Source organism: Macaca nemestrina, chromosome 9 (assembly GCF_043159975.1).
Source record: "Macaca nemestrina isolate mMacNem1 chromosome 9, mMacNem.hap1, whole genome shotgun sequence".
In the NCBI taxonomy this organism is placed as follows: domain Eukaryota; kingdom Metazoa; phylum Chordata; class Mammalia; order Primates; family Cercopithecidae; genus Macaca; species Macaca nemestrina.
The window spans coordinates 57,929,821-57,950,320 of NC_092133.1; the positions used below are offsets into that span (position 1 = coordinate 57,929,821).

The window sequence follows — 20,500 nt, forward strand, 5'->3', positions numbered from 1 at the left end:
TGTAAAATCTGGCCAGGCACAGTGGCTCATGCTGGTGATCCCAGCACTTTGGGAGGCTGAGGAGGGAGGACCACTTCAGCCCCTGGAGTTCGAGACCAGCCTGGACCTCACTGTGAAATCCCATCTCTACAAAAAATACAAAAATTAGCTGGGTGTGGCCCACATCTGTAATCCCAGCTACTCAGGAGGCTGAGATGGGAGGACCCCTTGAGCCCAGGGAGGTTGAAACTGCAGTGAACTGAGATCGCACCACTGCACTCCAGCGTGGGGGACAGAGCAAGACCTTGTTTCAAAAAAATATAAATAAAAATAAAAATAATAAAATTGTAAGTAAAATTTGATTTCAGGTTTTTAAGATAGATAGATAGATAGATAGATAGATAGATAGATAGATAGATAGATAATGTGAATATACATTTTACAGAGAAAAGTGAGATAGGAGAAGAGAAGCATGGGCTCCAGAACCAGGCTGTATGGTTTGAGTAGGTTGACCCTGTAGTCTTGGGAAAGTTACTTTAATCACTCTTTACTTCACGTTTCTCATCAATTAAATTGGGATAATAATAATACCCTCCATGTAAGACTACCGTGGATATGAGTTAATATATGTACACTGTGCGGAATTACACCTGGCAAATAGTAAGTGCTGTATACGGGCCAGTCATCTTTGCTACTACACATTCAAAAACTGCTTCAAAGAACCAAAATACTGCGCTTTCCAGGTGGCAAAACTTTAAGTGATTTTTATTCTTGCCTTTGCATTTTTTCTATTCTTTCTTATTTTTCAAATTGCTTATAATAAGCAAATATCACTTTTTTAATCTAAAAAATATATGATGCTTTTAAAGAAGTAAAGCACCATTCAAAATATATTTTATTCTTCACTCTCAGCATCTAGGCATGAATGCTTTGGGGGGTTTTCTTGTGTGTCGTTTTTTTTTTTGGCTGGGGGATGAGCGTGGTTTATTTTATTTTATTTTATTTTATTTTATTTTATTTTATTTTATTTTATTTTACTTTAGAGCAAGAGAGAGAGAGACAGAACGTCGCATAAGCCAGTCTGCATTGCCTAAGTCTCTGTTCCCAAGGAGCGCAATAAAAACCCTTGGGCCTGGGAAAAAAGAGTGGCTGCAAAATCTCTCTATTAAGAACACGAGCATTGGAACTGACAAGAAAGTGGCACTGTCACTTTGAGCAAGTTGCAGATTTTTCTTAAGTCTCAGTTTTCTCATCTGCAAAATAAGGAAAAAAATGATTCCCACTTCATAAGGTAGCTAAAGCAACACACAATATTAAATAAGGCCTGCGACATAGTAGGGACTCAGGAACTTTTAGCAATCATAGAGATCATCAAAACTCAGAAGGGAGCTGCTCAGGAGGCGCAGGTGTAATAGAGAGAACAGCTTTGGGGCCAGATAAACTTGGATTTGGATCAAGCCTCTTGTCCCTACTTGCAGTATGGCATTCAAGATCAAAGAAGAGCCTTCTAAGTGAACCCCAATTATCCTCTATTTCAACATCCTATTTATAGCCTTTTGGAGTGTTTACCATTTGTTTTTTATTGATTTATTTCTTTGTTTGGCTATATTTTATCTGTCCTCACAATTAGATTGCAAACCCCATAAGAGCAGGAACCAAGCCTATCATGCTCATTATGCTATCTTCAGTGCTTAACACAACACCTAGAACAAAGTAGTAACCAGTAATTGTGTGTGTGTGTGTGTGTGTGTGTGTGTGTGTGTGTGTGTGTAGAAGAGTCATGTCCAAATGAATGAATAAATCTGGGTCAGTTATTTTAGATGCCTTCTCCATTAAGAAAATTAAATGATATATAGTGTCTGACACATAGTAGGTGCTCTTTCAATAATTTCTTCTTTCTGGGTATTCATCAGATTCGCTGTTATCAAACCCACACATTTTCTAAAATTACTTTGACTGCCTGAATAAATGCTGTTCGTGATGCATCTTAAACAACTATCCCCTGTGCCTATGAAATTGCTTGATAAAGGAAATTTTTTCCACAGAACACAGCAAAAAAAAGCTTAGAAACTATAAGTTTTATAGTTCACACCCCATGCATGCCAGACATAAAAATCATTTTGAGGAGCTAATTAGTGACGTAAAAAATAAATTTAAAAAAATGAAAAATAAAAATGTAACACTGGGTTTTGGCAGCCAAAAGAAGAGGTACTTTTCAATCTAAAAGTGGTCATCATTCCAATTTGTATTGCCTTAATTCATTTCTTAAACAGAGGGGAAAAATTGGTGATTAAGATGTGTAATGGAAAATTTTCAGAGCAAAGTGAGGAGGTGACTGGAGACCATATGTTGCCCAAGAACAGAGCCTTCAGCAAACGTTGAAGAAGAACAAATGTGCTGATTTGCATGCTGTCGGCGATTATGTCCTGATGAAAGAATACATCCCATTAGTACTAATGGGCATTATATACACATGCTATTAAAACAACATATAACCTTTCCTGAGACCAAGAGCAAAGGAGACACCAACAATACATTGCCAGCAGCAAAAAGAAGAGCAATATAAGTTGCTGAATAAGAATTTTTCACACATATTCACATTAGAAAAGACCCTATTTCTAATATTAGCAAAGCAAGGACTCTCCTGGCATCCTATGTTAAAAATCAGCCCCCACTGTCAGACATGCAGAATCCACTGTGCCTGTAGCAATGAATGAATCTACAAAATTAAGACATAATGGACCTTGTTATTTACCTTGATGCATGAAGTTCAACCCAAATGATAAAACTTAACAGTTAAATCATGCAATACATATAAGCTCAGCACTCACTATAGTATGCAGTAAACAATGCTGGCACAAACTACTAGGCAAAGTTAAATACAATTCACCAGAGAGTAACTTGGGTAAAGTTTTCAGTGTTGAGAGTGAAAACGTGGCCACAGGCTTCCATCAGCCAGTGATATAAACCCAAGCAGTCCTGGCCCATCAATTCCTCCTAAACCAGTACTCAAGATCCTTTGTGCTCAGAAGTCCAGAAGTCAAGACCAAAGTGGTCAGGTTAAGGTTCTCAGGAAGGCTACCCTTACTTCTTTCTCAGACAAGTCCTATGGTGGACTAGAGAACAAATTCAGTGACATGAGTCAAAATGAAGTTGGAGTCAATGTCAGAGGAAGGCTTCCCAGGTTTTCTACAGATGTTCTCATACAACTGGACTGGGAAAGTATATAAACCGGTTGAGATGACAGTGGGTGTCAATAGCTATTTATCCTCAGCCCTGGAGAAGGACACTTCCTGCCTCAGCACTGCCCCGGTGACCTGAGATTCACTGATGTGGCTGTAAGGAATTGTGACCTAGGGAAAGACCTGCTTGAAGACAGAGATCATATTGTAGCTGTCTTTGAGTTCCCCATGGTGCCCAACACTTTGCTTTGTGTACATTACATACTCAATACAGGAGTGGTGAGATTAGAAAGGTAACTTGACGATAACCTATCCTTTCCTTTTATCAGTCACTGTTCCTTTTCCTACAAGTTCCCTGTACCCTCAAAAATGCCACTTCCGGGGTTTACCAAAGCTGACGAGCCAATCAGAGCCAAGTTCAATCTCATTTCCACTACTTGATAACAGCAAACACTTCTCCCATGCCAAATATGTGCCAGACACTATTCTAAATACTTTTATACACTAACTCCTTTAATCCTCACAATAACCTAGAGATAGATACTACTATCATTCCTGCATACAGGAATGAAGACACTAAGGCACAAAGACAGATGTTTAGTCTCTTGTCCAAAGTCACAAAGCTAGCACTCTGAACCTGGGTTCAAACCTCATTTCTAACATTTATTAGTTGTATGACTTTACCAACCTTGCTTGTTTCTATGCCTTCATTCAACAAATATATAATGAATGCAGACTCTGGGTTAGAAATCATTCTGAGCATAGGAGATAAAGTGATAAATGGGACAAAGATATCCCTTCTCCATGGTTGGAGACCATTCAAAGCCACAGATAACATACTACAAACAAAATCATTTTATGTAAGAACAATAAAAATAAAGGTGATATGATAGAGCAGTGAGGGAAAGCAGTAAGGTGGTCAAAAAAGTTCTCTCTGGAGTCATAGCAAATAACCTGAAAATCGAATGATAAGCCAGCCAACCTACTGGTCAAAGGCCAAGATTTCACAATAAGAAGATGGTTGGTTGCTAGTGCCATTTTTAGGGAGAATGCTCGCAGGTGAGGGTTAATAAGTGATGCAAAGGTCTTCAGACTTACTGTCCCTTTCCACAAGTCCGCTGACATACCTCTTCCCTAGATCTTGTCCTCCAGCCTCTAATCTTCCTGCTCCCAGGCCCCTGTCTGACCAATCCAAGCATCTCCTGCTGATAATGCGTCTGTGTGTGTTCTCTCTTTTTTTTTTTTTTTTTTTTTTTTGAGACGGAGTCTTGCTTTGTGGCCCAGGCTGGAGTGCAGTGGCGCGATCTCGGCTCACTGCAAGCTCCAACTCCCGGGTTCATGCCATTCCCCTGCCTCAGCCTCCTGAGTAGCTGGGACTACAGGTGCCCACCACCATGCTTGGCTATTTTTTTTTTTTTTTTGTATTTTTAGTAGAGACGGGGTTTCACCGTGTTAGCCAGGATGGTCTCGACCTACTGACCTCGTGATCTGCCCACCTCGGCCTCCCAAAGTGCTGGGATTACAGGCATGAGCCACCATGCCCAGCCCATGTCTGCGTGTATTCTTACCTTGGGCCACTTCTTTTCTTACACAAAGTGGAGGAGCAAGTGTAACCCGTGAAGCTCTGCCCATTGAGATGATCTCACCTCACTGTTCCCTTTCACAGGGTAGGACTGTAGAGCCTCAGCAGCCCATTCTAGGCTTCCACTCACATACTAAGCCAACCAATCTAGTCTTTTCTCCTCCACAGTTTCCTCCTCTGTCAGCTGTTTATAAGGAACCTTTCATGTGGCTATAAGTGTGTACTGAGAAAGAGGGCTTAGAGCCAAAGTGGAGGATGGCATAAGGATCTGGACACCCCTTGTGCAGCTTACTTGTGCCTTCTGGCCCTGTTCATGGCCAATGCCAGGTGATGATGATAATGATGATGGTGGTGGTGACCATGAGGGGACTAGCCATTCTTAGTAGATCTGAGAGAATCTAGATCATAGTAAGCAACTCCGGCCACAAAGCTGTTTGATGGTACAAAGTCAGACAGCCTGTCCACCCAGGGAATAATAGCATGCCAAGAGCTATTTTTGAAAGCTATATAGTTCTCTACTGCAGATAGTATGGCCTTACCCTAGAATCCTAGAAGTCTACATTGTCATCTTCCTGTTGGGCTTGCCATAAACTCCACATAGAGTCCTTTCCACCATACAGACTTATAGTACCATAAGACCTACCAGGTCTAATGGTCCAAGTGGCAGGGCTGGTCACACTACAGACTGGATCTGCTATAGAGTTCTTTCCTGGTCTTGATGCTACTCAGAACTGGCAGTATTTCATGTCATATATAAATGGATTGAGGCAGTATTGCCAAAGGTGAAATATTCTGCCCCAGAGCTCCCCCCCAAAAAAAAGCCTAACTAAAATCTGTCCTTATTTCTTAGTGGTAGAGGGAAGTGGTTAAACCATTGTTCCTTTTCTTTGGAGGGGATGTCTCAGCATAACCTAGACAACATGAACTCCAAAACTTTCATCAGTGTCACCAACTTTCATCTATGTACTCCTAGTGTTTAACTTCCACCCTCTGGAGCACATATATCTTACCAAAACCTCCAGTTAATTGCTGTCTCTTGCTTATCTGATCCAATGAATATGATGTCATCAATGTAAAGGACCAGGGTGATGCTCTGTGCAATGTCCCTATGATCTAGGTCCCTTCAGACTATATGACGACAATAAAAAGGAAAAACAACAAATCCCTGGGGAAAGAATGCCCATTCCACATAAATGAGAATGCTTCTGATCTTTCTTATGACAGAGATGGGAAAAATGTGCTCATCAGCTCAATAGTCACACACTGGTCTACATATCTGAAACTATGTTAACCTACTCCAGTAAAGATACAACATCGAGCATAGCAACCACAATTGGGATCACTACTTGTCTGAAGCTACAGTGGTCTACTGTCAACTACCAGAATCTATCAGTTTTTTGGTGGGAGTCAGACTGGTGAATTAAAAAATGCTATGATGGAGATTATCAAACCTACATCCACCTAGCCATAAAGATGAGTGTGCCCAGCAGCATTCCATCATCAAACAGCAGTGGTACTTATGTGATCAGGGCCCCAGCAGGCCTGAACACACAAATGAGTTACATGAAGAAGTGGCCCAAATGCCCATGGTCCCCACTGTTGCTACAGCTACACTGCCTTTTGTCTCTTAGCCTGCACTGAGATGGTCACATGAGGAGATTTCTACAGTCAGCTGACAGAGAAAGAGAAGACTCAAGCCAGACTTACAGATGGTTCTGCATGAAATGCAGGCACCATTCAAAAGTATACAACTGTACCACTGCAGTCCCTCTCTGGAACGTACCTGAACACAGTGGTGAAAGGAAATGCTCTCCGTAGAGAGAACTGTAGGCAGTGCATCCAGTTGTGCACTTTGCTTAGAAGGAGAAATGGCCAAAGACGTGATTCTACACCAATCCATGGGCTGTAGCCAGTGTTTTGGCTGGATGGTCGGGGAACTGGAAGAAACATGACTGCAAAATTGGTGACAAAGAAATATGGAGAAAGGGTACGTGGATAAATGACTCTGAATGATCAGAAAAGTGAAGATATTTGTGTTCCATGTTAATGTTCAACAAAAGTGGATAAAATACCAGTCAGCATCTCTTATCATCACCCAATAGGCTCATGAATAAGGTGGTCACAGTAGGAAAGATGCACTTTATGCCTGGGCTCAGAAACAGAAACTTCCACTCAGCAAAGCTAACTTGCCTGTGGCCACCACCGAGTACCTAATCTGCCAACAGCAAAGACCAACAGCGAGTCCCTGATATGGCACCATTCCCCAGGGTTATCAGTCAGCTACATGGTAGCAGGTTGATTACACTGACTTGCTTCCATTACGAAGGGGGCAATGTTTTGTTCTTATAAGAATAGATATTTACTTTGAATATGGATTTGCCTTCCCTGAATGCAATGCTTCTGCCAAAACTACTATCCATAGGCTTACAGAATTCCTTATACGCCATCATGATATTCCACACAACATTGCTTCTGATCAAGGAACTAACTTCACTGCAAAAGGAGTGGGGCAATGGCCGTATGCTCATGGAATTCACTGCTTTTATCATGTTCTCCACCATCCAGAAGCAGTTGGCTTGATAGATTCTCTGAATAAATGCACATTATATGGTTCTGTGTCTCCCATATCCAGGATTAATGGGTCCAGGAATGAAATGATGAAGGTGGGGTGGCACCACTCACCACTACCCCTAGGGACCCACTAACAAAATTGTTGCTTCCTATTCCCATAACTCTATGCCCTGCCGGTTCAGAGGTCTTAGTCGCTGACCTTCACTGGCCCAGAGGTCAGAGGAATGCCTCTACCAGGAGACACAATAATGATTCCATTTAAACTAGAAGTTAAGATTGCCACCTGGCCACTTTGGGTTCCCTGTGCCTCTGAATCAACAGGGAAATAAGGGAGTTATACTGTTGGCAGGGATGATTGATCCTGATTACAAAGGGTAAATTGGGATATTATTCCACAATGCAGTTGAGGAAGAGTTTGTCTGAAATGCAGGATTTCCCTTAGGGCATCTCTTAGTATTATCATGTCCTGTGATTCATTAAGGTCAATGGAAAACTACAGCAACCCAATCCAGGCAGGACTACTAATGGTCCAGACCCTTCAGGAATGAAAGTTTGCTTCCCTAAGTATCCCAGGTAAAGAACCACAACCAGCAGAGATGCTTGTTGAAGGCAAAGAGAATAAAGAATGGATGGTAGAAGAAGGCAGTTAGAAATAGCAGCTATGACCATATACAGGACCAGTAACAGAGGCAATGACTGTAATTGTCATGAAGATTTCCTCTTTATTCATTACGAGGAATTTATTTTTATTCATACACATTTGTGTGTATATATACATATATTAAGCAAGTATCCTTGCTTTCTTTCCTCTTATTATGTTATCATGTAACATAAGTTATATTGACTTTTTGTCAGTATATAAGTATTGTTAATTTTACATCGCAGTATTTAGGTTATGGAATATCAGTAGAACAGTAAACACTATTCAAGGACTTTACCTCCTCTTCTAGGGGAAGGATAAGTAGGTTTTCAGTTGTACACAGAGTTAGTTTTATCACATTAAACAGAATTATGACCTCGTTATTGTCTCTGTGGAGAGATGAAGTACTGTTTAAGGCAATGTATATGGGTGCCAAGTTGATAAAGGGTGAATTTGTGATGGTTAATTTTTATGTGTCAACTTGACTGAGCTAAGAGATGCCCAGATAGATGGTGAAATATTATTTCTGGGTATGTCTATGAGAGTGTTTCTGGGAGAGATTAGTATTTGAATTGGCAGACTGAGCAAAGAAGATCCCCTTCTTCGAGTAGACGTCATCCAATACACTGAGGGCCTCGACAGAACAAAATGCAGAGGAAGAGCAAATTTGCTCTCTGCTTAAGCTGAGACATCCATCTTCTCCTGCTCTCAGACATCAGTGCTCCTAGCGCCCAGGCCTGTGGACTCAGACTGGGACTGATACCACTGGCTCCATTGGTTCTGTTTCTCTGGAGCACCCTGACTAATACAATTGGAGATGAAATAAATGCACTCACCAGATCAATGACTGGTCTATGTATCCAAGGCCACATCAGTGCTCACTTCACTAGCACATTCCTTATTGCTTTGGTAAGAATGTTCTCCTGACCCGTCTATGGAAAATCGTCAATTAATCATTTTTCTGGCCTTATCTTGTATAAATATTCTAGCAGGGCTTCTTCTCTGAGCCTTCCTATGGCTTCACCATCTACCTGGGCAGTTCTGCCAGTTCTACTTCATTTGGTGTGGGTCATTGCATTCTCCGAGTTTCCAAGAGCCATTCTAGCACTGTCTCCCGGGGTCTTTGCCAATGTGTTAAAATTGAGTGTCCAGGGAAAAATGCTCTCATATTGGGTAAATTCTCCATTATCCAACTTTATATTCTGTCCCTTGGTTCAGCACCTTCAGAAACCAGAATAGCCTGGGTAGCTATTCTATAAAATAGACTCTGAGATGGTGATATACATACAAAATGTTTATTGGTGTGTGCTCTTAGGAACAACGCCTGTAAGAAGGTAAGGTTAAGTAGGATTGAGCATAGGAAAAAGTTTAACTGATGTGCTTGCAACAGAAACTTCAGCTGACCCCATGGGGAGGACTGGAGCCAGAATGGCTCTTCAGAGCCACTTTTGAATCCCTTTGCAGACAGTTCCTAAATGGAGACTGCCCCTAGACAAAGGACACACCATGAACAAGGCAATTCCCTTCCACCAAGGCAATTGCTGAAGAACAGCTTCCACTCCCAGCCGCTGGAGGCATGAAGAGGGAACCAGCATTAAAGAGCCCATCAGACAAAAACGCTTGTAATAAAATGAAAATCTTCCAAAGCCTAAGTTAGCAACTTCACCTTTAAGAGAAAAGCAGATACTAAGAATTCCAAAGGGCAAAGGCCCCAAATTATAAGTTATGAGGGTAAAATATTGGAAAGAAATGTAAATACTTCATGTGTCTCTATAAAATAATGAACTTTCCTTTAAAAAGGTTAATTGCTCAAAGAACAGTGTTTCTGTGGCTTCCACAGTACTGTAGCTTTCACAGACAATGCAAGCAGACATGTGCTATTTTGGGCCCTGTTGGACCAAGAACAAAAGCAGAGTTCACAATATGGCTCAAAGTGGGTTGTTTATATGTTATCACATGCCCAGTCATTCCTGGCTTTATGTTTTCCTACATACTTTGTGACTATCCTTATGGAACAGAAGACTTTATGAAAGTAGATCCCAGCATGGCAAAATGAAAAATCCTTGGCATCAGAGAAAGGAGACCTGGGTTTATTCCCCAGCTGTCTAACTAGCAGTGTAAACTCAGATAGGTCACTTCCCCTCTTTTGACCTCAATTTGTCTCGAAGATTGGGTCAGATATTGAAAATACATGGCTAGCACATCTTCTTACCATTCTCACTCAGGACAGACATTGCTAATGCATGAAGGTAGTCTTTTATGCTGAACCTAGATATGAAACTTAGAATCCTCTCAACGAAGTGCTCCAGGAAATCACTACTGACTAATCCATGTTGACAACACCATGAAACCCACAGATCACCATGATCTGGAATGAAAGTTCCCTTCTCGCATCCACAGGTTACAATGAGCAGAGCCATGCACGAAGACTCACAAGCCAGGGTAGCTCCAGCAACTCTTGTGTATACACACCCTAGGATCCCATGTCAGCAGAAAGACCATGGAGACACTCAGCAGCTGAGGTGTAAGTTCTAGACCATATTTCCACTTTCTCCAATGCCCTTCATCCTCTCTGCCTCTTGGTAGGCTATGGCCAGGGAGTTCATCCATAGCTTAGGTTCCAGCCCCATCCATCCCTAACTCAACCCACTAGGGAACCTCTAGATTGAGGTAATCCTAGGGCATGTCAAACAATCACACAGGGTCAGACTATCACCCAAAAAGCCGATCTTAGGATGTGTCATCACATTAGTGCAAATTAGCTCTGATTTTTCTGTGTCATTAATAGAAAATTTGCTGTACAGAAAGAAAATCTTTTATTTCCACAAGCATCACAAAGACCCACCAACCCCACCTTCCTACCCTCACAATTTCATGAGCACCACTTTCCTCCTCTACCAACAAACACACACAAGAATCTAACTGATCTATTGTGAGCAAAATAATAGTCCTCTTGCTTAGACCAGTTGAGCTCCCATCATCCCCAAAGCTTTATTTCCCCTTCTAACCCTCCTCCCCTCATACCACCTCTCTCCTCTGGCTTTAAGTAGCTCATTCTGCATAATGAGGGTCTTTGCAAGGCAAACGCTATGGTTCCTAAAAAAAATCTAGTGTCCTCATTAGGGTCAACCTTTTAAGGCCCTTCAACTATTTGGAAAATGTTAACTCAGTCCTTTTTCCTTGATTCATTAGTAATGCTGCCATCATTCAGTAAGTCCAACCGCTTGTCAAAAATAGTAACTGAGTTCCCTATATTGCCAATTCAAAGTTTGATCTCCCAAAGCCCAAATACAAAAATACATTAAGCTCCACTGTGTTCAAATTTCATTTGGAGACTATTTGCTGATAGCTGCCAGTTCCCAGGACCCTAAGTCCTAAAATGAAGCCAGAGTTAACATCTCATTAGGTAAAAAGTATGACAGGATATGAACTTTCAGGGGTGGGGAGAGCTCAAAAATCATGTAGTCTAACCTCCTTGTTTTACAAATAGGGAAACTAAGCTCAGGAAGGCTAAGTTACTTACTCAGGGTCACACAGAAAATTAGTGACATGGCAGAAATTAGAACCCTTTCCTTATGGGCACCCTCCTACACATATACACACATGCCCATCATCTTTTGTTATTCCAGCTAGTTATGAGGCACCATCTTTTGTGGTATCTAAGGGACAAATGGAGCCAAATTTCTAACGCTACCTCTCCTCTGGTATAGTTAGGCTTTGTGTCCCCATCTTGAATTGTAACCCCCATAATCCCCATGTGTCAAGGAAGAAACCAGGTGGAGGTGACTGGATCATGGGGGAGGTTCTCCCATGCTGTTCTCGTGATAATGGTGATCTCAGGAGATCTGATAGTTTGATAAGGGGCTCTTCCCCCTTCGCTTGGTGCTTCTCCTTCCTGCTGCCTCGTGAAGAAGGTGCCTTGCTTCCCCTTCCCCTTCTGCCACGATTGTAAGTTTCCTGAGGTCTCCCCAGCCATGCTGAACTGTGAGTCAATTAAACCTCTTTCCTTTATAAATTACCCAGACTCTGGCAGTTCTTTATAGTAGTATGAAAACAGACTAATACAGTAAATATCTGGCAAATATGTTAATGCCCTACCCAACAGCCATTCCAATTCCACCTTATTTTCCCTTACCCTTAAAGAACTAAGAGAATTTAGAGGGGAAAAAAAAAAACCCTCTTTTTTTAAGTATCAATTTTTGTCAAGGCCATGCAATATAGACCTCATCAGAAAGAGCTATAAGTTACCAAATTAATGTAGCTCAGGATACCTATCTATTGAAAGATTTTTCCAGCCCAAAATACTTTCATTTGCTGGCTGTGGTATCTAAAACTCCACAGCAAACTTAATTCTTTCAGCTTAAAGAAAAGTTGCATAGAATTCTTTTAGATGATTACTCATTCCATATCATTCAAGCTCCTAGTATGTTTTAGGCACTGTTATAAGCATAAGGAACAGGCATAGAGAAAAAGAAGGCACAATTCCTTTTATCATGGAATGTAACTTTTGTGGGGAAAGCCTGACAACATGCAAGTGAAATCTGTTATTGCATCTCAGATGGGGTCAAGAGCCATGGAGAAAAGTCCAGCAGGGAATGTGCTAGGAAGGGCTATGAGTTAGTGGGTGATCACAATCCCACTGACAACATGACAATTTAACACAGACACAGAGGAGGTGACAGAGCAGGCCACGTGGACATATGGAGTAAACATGTTCTAGGCTGAAGGAACAGTAACTGCAAAGACTTCAAGTCCAAACAGCAGAGTAAGCAAAAGAGGAAGTGGCAGGAAATGAGATGAGAAAGTTGAATCAGGATGTGTGAGGAGCAATTATATAGGGCCTCAAAAACCATTGTGAGCTATGAACCATCCAGGGCCCATAAGACGCAGGTGACAGGATTTGACTTACATATTGAAGGATCAGCCCACACAATGAGAGATTACTTCACATCCACTAGGATGGTTAGAACAAAAACAGGCATATAATAGCAAGTGTCGGCAAGGATGTGGAAAAATTTGAACCCTCATGCATTGCTGGTGAGAATGTAAAATGATGCAGTCACTTTAGAAAACAATTCCTCAAAAAGTTAGACAGTTCCTCAAAAAGTTAGACAATCATTACCACATGACTTAGCAATTTCACTTCTAGGTATATACCCAAGAGAAATGAAAACATATGCCCACGCAAAAACTTGTACATAAATGTTCATAGCAGCATTATTCATAATACCCAATACATGGAAACAACCCAAATGTTCATCAGCTGATAAATGGATAAATAAAATGTAACCTATCTATACTATAGAATATTTTTAGACACTTTAAGGAAATAGTGATACATGCTAGAACAAGGATAAACTTTGAAAACATTATGCTAAGTGAAAGAAGCTAGTCACAAGGGATATATATATATATATATATATATATATATTTTTTTTTTTTTTTTTTTTGAGACAGAGTCTTGCTCTTGTGGCTTAGGTTAGAGTGCAGTGGTGCAATCTTGGCTCACTCTGCTTCCCAAGTTCAAGTGATTCTCCTGCCTCAGCCTCCCCAGTAGCTGGGATTATAGGTGCGCACCACCACACCCAGCTAATTTTTTATATTTTTGGTAGAGACGAGGTTTCACTATGTTGGCCAGGATGGTCTCAAACTCCTGACCTCAAGTGATCTGCCTGCCTCAGCCTCCCAAAGTGCTTGGATTACAGGCATGAGCCACCAGGCCTGGCCTCACAAGGGATAAATATTATAAGATTTCATTCATATAAAATGTCCAAAATAAGCACATTGATAGAAACAGAAAGTAGATTAGCAGTTGCCTAGGACTAAGGGGGCAGGGAAGGTTAGGAAGAAATAAAATGCAACTGAAAATGGTAATGGAGTTTCTTTTTAGAAGTGATGAAAATGCTCTAAAATTTATTGTGGTGACAGTTGCACAAATCTGTAAATAGATTAAAAATCGGGCCGGGCATGGTGGCTCATGCCTGTAATCCTAGCACTTTGGGAGGCTGAGGCTGGCGGATGACCTGAGGTCAGTAGTTTGAGACTAGTCTGACCAACATGGAGAAACCCCATCTCTACTAAAAATACACAATTAGGTGGGTGTGGTGGCGTACGCCTGTAATCCCAGCTACTTGGGAGGCTGAGGTAGGAGAATCACTTGAACCTGGGAGGCAGAGGTTGTGGTGAGCCAAGATCACGCCATTGCATTCCAACCTGGGCACCAAGAGTGAAACTCCATCTCAAAAAAAAAAAAAAAGAGAGAGAGAATTGAACATTTTACATGGTGAATCATATGGTAGGTTAATGATAACCCAATAAAGTGTTATTTTTAAAAATCAGTCTATCATTTGGGCTACTTTGGTGAAACCATAGAGCGTCAAGGGCAGAAGCACGAAAACCAACTAGGAGGCTGTTGCAAAAAACAAGTGTGAGGTGATGGTGGCTTGGACCAAAAAGTGAGTGGTGACGGTGGAAAGAGTCACTGAGTTTTGTGTCCCTTTTGAAGGATGAGTCAACATCTTTTCTTTCTCAGAAATTGAACATAAAAATATGAGTTAGAGGTAAATGTCAGGTTTGAGGTCTGAGCAATTGAAAGGGAAAGTTCCCATGTACTGTGAAAAGGACATTGCTGTCTGCATTCAGCGGCCCACGCTTCTAATCCCAGCACCTTGGGAGGCTGAGGTGGGAAGACTGATTGAGCCCAGGAGTGCAAGACCAGCCTGGGCAACATAGAGAGATCCAGCCTCTGCAAAACATAGAAAAATTAGCCAAGCATAGTGGCATGTGCCTGTAGTCCTAGCTACTTAGGAGGCTAAGGTGGGAAGATCACTGAGTCCAGGTGTTTGAAGTTGCAGTGAGCTATAATCAAGCCACTGCATGCAGCCTGAGTGACACAGCAAGATACCGTCTCTAAAAGAATGCATATAAAATACAAAAAGGACATTGCTGGAAGAAAAAATTTACTGGTGGGACAGGAGACCTGGAGTTTCATTTTGGCTATGTGAAACTGAAGACCCTATTCGCCATCTAAATGGAGTGGTCAAGTGGGCACTTCAATCTGGCATTCAAGGGAGAGATGAAAACTGAAAGATAAATACAGGTATGATCAGCATGTAGGTACTTTGAACCCTGAGAAAGGTGCCACACTCACCTACCAAGTGGGAATAGATATAAAAGATAAGAATTCCAGGGACTGAGTCTTGGAACATGGTAACATTTAGGTGTTTGGGAAATGAAGAGAAACCATTAAAGGAGTTGCAAGTGGAGTGGCTATTGAAATGGGAGGGAAATGGGTAAGTATAGAGTCTTAGCACCAAAGGAAAAACAAATGTTTCAATGATGAGGAAGGAATCATTTGTGTCAAGTGCTTCTAATAAGTCGAGTGAGATGAGAACTGAGAATAATCCAATGGACTCAGCAGTTTGGAGATCCTTGTGTGACCTTCACAGTATCAGTTTTTGTGGAGTGTTGGGAGCACAAGACTGATTCAAGTGACTTCAAGAGAGAATGAAAGGAGATTGGAGAAAAACATAAAGACAATTTGTTCAACTTGTTTTCTTGTAAGAAGATCTGAGAAATAGAGTGGCAGCTGGAAAAGGTGTGTGTCAGGAGAGGTTCTTTTTCTTTGAGATGTGAAAAATCACAGCATGTTCATATGCTAATGGGAAATATCTAGGAAACAAATAAACAGGGAGATTAATGATGCCAGAAAGAAGGAAACAGCCCAAGAACCAAACCTTGAATAGGGAGAAGAGCTGAGGTCTGGTGGCCAGTAGGAGGGGCTGGCCTTAGACAGGCATGTGGAAAGCCCGTCATAGTCACAAGAGGCCAGTGAGCCCAACAGCACAGATTCAGGTAGGTGTGGAAACTGGAACATGTAGACATCTTTTGATTACTTCTGTGTGAAGCGGGAAGCAAAATCATTAGCTGAGAGTGGAGAGCAGAAGAGGAGGGAAAGGGATACTAGAATTTCGAGGAGAGGGAAGTAAAATTGTCCATAGTAAAGGAAGGGAAAGACTAGACCAGGCAGTTCTGGCAGCCCTAGTGGTTATTAATTAAGGTGTGATGTTCAGCCTGTGTGTTTTCTCCCGCCACATTGAACTGCACAGGAACAAGCAGAGAGTGGAATTTAATCCAGGTTGGGGTCTTCCAGAGGAACACAATGAAGAGAGAGAGGGTGAACTAGTTGATGGAATGCAATAAAGTGATGATAATGATGGTCCAAGGAGTCTAGACTGGGTAGAGAGTAAACCAAGAACCTCCTCCTGCTTGAGAAGAGGGACAGTGGAAAGATGATAGGAAAGTGTGGGTCTCAGTGGGGAAGAGATATGGAGGGCTTGAGGAGGGAGCAGCACATTACACCATTATCAACTATTACCACCTCTGCCTGAATTCGTTTACAGGCATTTGTTATACTGAATTAAATATTTTTTTAGAGACAGGCTTTCATCATGTTTTCCAGGCTGGTCTCAAACCCCTGAGCTCAAGTGAACCTCCTGCCTCAGCCTCCCAAGTGGCTGGGACTATAGATGCATGCCACTGCAAAAACTGGATTCAATTTTAATGGATTAATATTGCCAACAAAGTGACATTGTATGCTAGTTTCCTGGCACTGCCATAGCTGGGTGGCTTACACAACAGAAATGTATTGTTTGAGTTCTGGAGGCTAAAAGTCTGGAATGAAAATGTTGACAGGGTTGATTCCTTCTGACCATTTTAAGAGAGAATCTGTTCCAGGCCTCCCTCTTAGCTTCTGGTAGCCTCGGACATCCTTGACTTGTGGATGCCATGTTCCCCATGTCTTCACAGTCTTCCCTCTATGCGTGTTTGTCTCTGTGTCCAAATTTCTCCTTTCTATAAGGACAGCAGTCATGACATGTTAGGGCCCACCCTAATAACTTCATTTTAACTTGGTTAACTCTGTGAAGGCTCTATATCCAAATAAGGTCACATTCTGAGGTGCTGGGAGCTTAGATCTTCAACATGTCTATTTTGAGGCACACAGTTCAACCCATAACACAGAGTATCATAAGTTACAAATGCTGAGAAAACACACAGGAAAATTGTGCTAGCAGGATGCCTTAAGTTGAGAGTGACCAAACTTGAACTTAAAAAAATGCCTTCAGTTGAGAAAGGTGATGTTCATTGGAAGAGTCTCTAAGTCATTCATTACCCTTCACCTCTACTTGAGGGCAATTAGTAGGTAGGGGTGCAAGACTGAGAAGTAAGAGGAAGCTAGTAAAATTACCTGCATAGTGGTCCAGACAGGAGCCCTGGGGAAACGCCACCTAAGGGCCTTTAGCCAGGCTCTCCCAGCCAGGAACCAAAAAACTTCTCCACCAGGGCCTGAAACACCATATACTTGGCACTGTATCTATGAAGGAAGCTGGTAATACCAATAGGATGGTCCTGTTGGTCATGAAACAATAGGACTGGAATTCTCCCAGCTTTAGGAAACATGATGGTAACCACTGGACCACGGCAAACCATGCAAGCCTTCAACACAAGACACTTCTCTCTCAGACCTGAAGCACCTGGCAAACCAAATGCATTCTACAAGGTGAGCAATAGATCCCCAGTGACTTTTTTGGAAGTGTATGGGAAGTGGATGCCCCATGCCTGGAGCCTCAGTTGGGAAGCTTTTTGCATTTTGCCAGAAGATTTATCAAAATAAGGGTCTAAGTGTGAAAAGTTGGGTAAGCTGACTTCTAGAAGAATGATTATCAAACTGTGACCAGCGAGACCCGTTGATTGGCTGCCATTTGACCTAATGGAAACTGATCCTGGTTTAATTCATAGGCATGAGGACTAGCAGCAAGTGGGCAATTAGGTCACCAAATTTTAGTCTTCAAATTCAAGTTAGCACATTACTAGTTTATTGAGCACACAAATTCATTGCTTCTGCTAACAATTCTGATTCCTACACAATGCTTGGTAACATTGCCAGTTCCAACACAAGCTCACAAACAAACAGCTGAAATTTCCAAGTCACGGGATGAATCCTTTGCTGTCAGTATATTATCAGTGTTATCTTGGGTTCGTTGGTTGTGGTTTTTAAATTGCCGCTGTCCTTGTTTTTCAATTACACATTACTGTGGTTTAGTTACATCATAATTAATTTAGTTTGTTGTCATTGTTTGGGGAACCCTGCTGTGTGAACGGTGCGTACTGGCACCAACAGTATTTTAAACTAAACTTTAAGACAGGTATATATTGAGGTTTAAATAGGCATCATCCAGACCATTATTCCAAAGCAAATTTTGTATACATTTATAATATAAACCTATTGTGTAAACATACATGCTATATATTTATATTCCTCCGAGTTTGTTTGTACAATGACATTTTATTGGTGATAAATTTGTGTTCTTTATATAATTTCCAACATGTTATCAAGCTAGTGTAATAAAATTACTAGATTATTTTTACAGGTATAGGGCATTGTTTTATGTGTATGTGACTCTAGTCTTTTCTTATAAAATAAATAGTAGGTTGTCAGCAATAGATCAGCTACATTTTCTTCTTTTGTTCCCCAGATTATGAAAGACTACACTTTACTTTTCTAGGTTTGTTCCCTGCAGGGATTGGTACCTGAGGGATCTGAGAATCAGAATCTTTGGCACTTGGGTTAGATGACAGCTTAACAAAAGTTGTTGGGATAGGGATGTAATAAAGTGAAGCAGTTAAGAGCAAGGGCCAGGTCAAATCCTGAACACATGTGCAGGTGATGTGACTACATAAACCTTTTCAGCTTCTTTGAGTTTCAGCATCCTCATCTAGACATTAAAGAAAGGTATCTATCTCACAAGGTTGCTACCATATTAAATGAGACAGAACATCTAAAATTCTCAGCACAGGGAGATATACATTGCTTTGGCCCATTCTTCATTGACTAAGGCAAATCATATCGCTGCTTGTGAGTTTAACAAGGTGGAAATATATAACTGTCCTGCAGAAAAGGTGCCATAAGAAAAATTGAATATTTGGTGAGCAGTAATACTATCAACATTGCTATTACTAACTCGAAGATAAAATGAGGCAGGTAACTTATCAAATGGTTCATCCTAGGTTTATTCATGAATGGAAAGGTTTATGTTTGAGGTTGCTGACTGAAGGTATAATCTTTAGCCCCATTTTATTTAGTGTAGTGGCTGACCTAGCTTAACTAGTAGAGTCAAAAACCCCCTGCCAATGCAATCTAAGCTATATTTAAGAATAATCTCTAAGTAGATCCTACATTCAAGGTAACTATGAATGTAGGATCATGTTTGTCTTATATACAAATCCCAGTAAGACACAGCTCCGGCTACCATTGCACAAGTGCTCAAAGCAGTGAGTCCAGGTTTTCCTCATTGCTGTGACTTCATTTTCAGCCAGATTCTCCCCATGCCAAAACTGCTCCAACATCTTAACAAAGACAACGTGCACCGCAGCACCCATCCCACGCTGCTCATCCCAGCCGCCTTTCTTTCTAACCTTGCTTCCTGAAGCACCAGGTCTTGCTGAACCACAGTGGTTCCTAAGGAATAAGTAACCAAATGATTCTCGGGGGAGACATTTTTAAAGTCCATACAATTTCCTGAGAGCTAAATTGACATGGTAGAACAACGTCCACTCTCAAGGGCTTTGTTTTTACGTTCACCAGGGACCTACAATGAACCAGACTAGGAGCTAGACACTGAGAAGAGAATGCATACTTTTCAGTCATTCACAGTGGGAAAGACAGCAGCCAGTAACTAAGTGGGAGGATGTGTGAATGGAAAAGCTGTAAGAGGCCACATTGAGCCAGGGAATGGACCCATGTCTAGTGCAAATAAAAACTTGAGCTTAAATCATTTATCAAATGGAGAAACCTGCCCACCCGTGATGACTCACTTTCCCCAAAGGCCACTCAGGTGAAGTCTCGATTTAAAGAGTGATAACTCAGAGCGTTGACATTTTGCAGGTTCGGCTGAATAATGAGAATGAATAGATCAAATTCCTAAGAATTCACAACCAGTCTTGGCAAACCAAGTAAGTATCACTTGGACACTCTAAGTCTAGTCTAGACTACAAGTCTAGTCTAGTCTTGACCCTAACTTCAGGAAGCCAAGATGGTGTTGTCCCCCTTGAAAGTATAAAATTGAGGCCCAGTGAGATAAAACATAAAGTATAAAATTGAGACCCAGTTAGATAAAATATAAAGTATAAACTGAGAACCAGTCAAAGGATGTGAGTAGACACTTTTCAGAAGAAGACATATATGTGGCTAACAATCATATGAAAAAAAAGCTCAACATCACTGATCATCAGAGAAATGCAAATCAAAACCACAATCAGATACCATCTCACACCAGTCAGGGTGGCCATTACTAAAAAGTCAAAAAATAGCAGATGCTGGCAAGGTTGCAGAGAAAAAGGAACACTTGTATATTGTATACTGTTGGTGGGAGTGTAAATTAGTTCAACCACTGTGAAAGACAGTATGGCAATTCTCCAAAGACCTAAACACAGAAATACCATTCCACTCAGCAGTTGCATTACTGGGTATATTCCCAAAGGAATATA

The 20,500-nt window shown here is 41.3% G+C and overlaps 1 long non-coding RNA gene across 4 annotated transcripts in view; it reads right to left on the minus strand.

Annotated features, from left to right (window-relative positions):
• The window catches only part of LOC105466172 (uncharacterized), a 96,661-nt gene that overhangs the window by 27,204 nt on the left and 48,957 nt on the right, over nucleotides 1-20,500 (minus strand). The gene's annotated exons all lie outside the window — the stretch shown is intronic.